This window comes from Wasmannia auropunctata, unplaced genomic scaffold (assembly GCF_000956235.1).
Source record: "Wasmannia auropunctata unplaced genomic scaffold, wasmannia.A_1.0 LD336074.1, whole genome shotgun sequence".
Taxonomy (NCBI): Eukaryota; Metazoa; Arthropoda; class Insecta; order Hymenoptera; family Formicidae; genus Wasmannia; species Wasmannia auropunctata.
Genome location: NW_012026816.1, coordinates 3,399,239 through 3,402,317, shown reverse-complemented (window position 1 = coordinate 3,402,317; position 3,079 = coordinate 3,399,239).

Sequence of the window (3,079 nt, the reverse complement as noted above, 5' to 3'; positions counted from 1 at the left end):
TCACGCGGTGACTCGGCCGGGCGAGGGCGAACGCAAAGGCGACAATTGTAACGACTCGAAATTAGCGCAATCGAGCGGGCGGTGTGATTTCGAATTCTCGCTACAGGCGAGACTCGCGGCTCTATCTCACACGGCGCTTACGGCCGCCAGGCAGAAGGACTCGATACTCTCACACGGCCCTCTCGTCTCGCGGAACTGGCGACTTTACAAATTAGCGACGTTCGTCTCACCGAATGCTCTCCTGCTCCTCACTCCTCTCGCCTCTCGAAACACAACTTTGGTCCTCTCGACCCTAGGCTCGGCGGTGGATCCTGCGTCCCTTACAACAAGTCGTCAGGTCGCTCTGACAGTCACGGCACGAGTGTCGGTCTTTCGCAGCGCCGGGAGCACGTTGGTAGCGGGGCCATCTGCCGGTTTCCGCTATCTCTTCCTATCACGTGAGTCCCTCTTTTGCGACCCCCTGCGCCGCAGGCGGGTAGCGTCAGTCGCGGGCCCCGTGATAACGGGCGCGAAGTTTCAAAGTCGACTTGCTGGGAGGGTTTATGGCCCTCGATACGTGGAGCGAGCCCTAGTGTAAGCTCTCCTGCGCCCTCGTACTATCGGGGCCTCCTGGCAGGGCCGTCGGCTCGCTCCGAAAACTCTGTAAAAGAGAACAGTAGTAAGAGGGCTCCGTGATGGAAGGAAAAAAGAAAGCGTAATTACGTGACCTGTGCTCCCGTCTTGCTGAGTGCATGTCGTGGCAGTCTCTCGTCCTCGGAGTCCTCGTTACTCGGAGCCGGTGAGACGACGCCTCAATACAGTCTTTTTTTTTAACAGTCGCCATCCCTTGCTCATTTCGGTCGGTGCATGGCCTACTGCTTAATTCTAGTATAAAATTTTAAGTCGCGAAACGTGGCAAAATCGTAGATGCGCTCGCCCTCGAAAATCGGAGGACGCAGGATCCACTCAGCCGTTACGGTCAGGCTAATGAGTTCTTGTGACGGACGTTGTCGCAAAACGTCACGTCACAATATACAACGAAATATAGTTTTAACATAGCGCGCATGTACGTGGCGGGCTCAACATTGCAGATCTGATATAACCCTAAAATTCGTTTGGACGAGTTAGTTCATTTTATACATTTGCCATGTCCGAGTTAGCACTTCTAATTAAACAACGCGGTAAATTAAAGGCGAAGCTTACGACTTTTGGTAATGTCATTTCTCGCACTGAATGCTTGCCGGAACATAATCAAGAATTATCCTCGCAAATAGAGAATGCAGAAGGCCTCTTAGCAGACTTTGAAATAATTCAAAATAAAATTGAAGATATAGATAATACGGAAGTGCAGGCTGAAGAACGCCGGAATTTGAGAACAAATACTATAAATTAATATCAACGGCGCGTAAATCACTAATAAATGAGCAAGCTCCTCCAATACAAGATTACCCGCAAGCTCCTTCGATGCAAGCTTATCCAATGCCCGCGCCACCCAACCTCGGTAACCAGCAATTCGTTTTTAGGCCTGCGGTAAAACTTCCAACTATCGAACTACTCAAGTTTGACGGAAATTATGAAAAATGGATACCATTTAAAGATTTATTCGAGTCACTCATCGCGTCGAATGTTAGCATTCCAGCCGTTCAAAAATTGCATTATCTGAGATCAGCATTGACGGGCGAAGCCGCAAAAGTAATAACTACATTAGAAATTACGAGCGATAATTACAAAGTTGCGTGGAATTCGTTAAAACAACGGTTTGAGAATAAAAAGTTAATTATTCATCATCTTATACAAACATTGTTGGAATTGCCACCCATTGTTAAAGAGTCGCATGCTGATCTCAGACAATTAGCAGATAATGTATCTCAAATAACTCAAAACCTTGCGAAATTGGGTCAACCAATAGAACATTTTTCCATATGGGTTATCCATATTATGTTGCCCAAAATTGATAGAGGATCTCGTAGGGAGTGGGAATTTAAAAGATCTGATGTGGAAGAATTTCCAGCATTAGACGAATTTTTAAAATTTCTTATAAGCCGTAGTGCGGGTTTGGAAGCAGTATCGCATGCGAGTCGACCAACCCAGTCTTCTATTGATAATCGTAATAACAGTAAAGCCACTCAAGATCGAAATAAAAATATCTCGCGCTCGTATGTCGCTTCCAATAGCTTCGCGTGTTCTCTATGTTCAAATGAGCATAAAACTCAAGAATGTAACTTGTTTCTTAATATGTCGGTAGATGATAGAAATTCAGAAATTAGAAAGAAACGGTTATGCATAAAATGTCTCAAGCAATATCACGGTAAAAATTGCAAGGCGTCCAATTGCCAAGTATGTAAGGGTTATCACAACACGTTATTACACAGAGCTAAATCTTCAGTGGCTGAAGCAGACAACAAAGAGGCAAAATCGCCACAGGGTCAACCTCAAGCGACGATTTCGGATATCAGCAACGCAAGGCAACATTCTACGACAGCCTTGAGTGCGGATTTATCATCCACCACGCTGAATCACTGCAGCATCAAGAGCCCTTCACAAGTTCTGCTTTCCACAGCAATTTTATTCATACAAGATGCGCAAGGAATAACGTATAAGTGTCGTGCCCTTCTCGATAGCGGATCATAATCCAATTTCATTACGCGGCGATTGAGCGACAAATTAAAACTACGATATAAAACTTTGGATAAAATTATCATGGGTATAAGTGGCACACCGATAAATATTACTCAACAAGTAAACGCCACAATTCAATCATGCACAAGCGCATATCAAACAAAACTTCTTTTTATAATCATAGATAAAATTTCTGGCCGTCTGCCTACATTCGAAGTAAATAAAAGTAGCCTAAACATCCCACCAAATCTGGAGTTAGCGGATCCGAGCTATCACCCAGACAGCACACGGATATCTTATGGACATCCATAAGGTGTCCTTGAAGGACATTGAGGATATCCGCAAGCTATCCGTTTTAGGTCCTTCGGACGTCCACTGGACGTCTATGGGATATCTGTTTATGAAATTGGTGGACGTCCACGGAATATCTGTTTATAAAATTGGTGGACTAAGAATCTCTGACGTGTCCATAGGATATAAA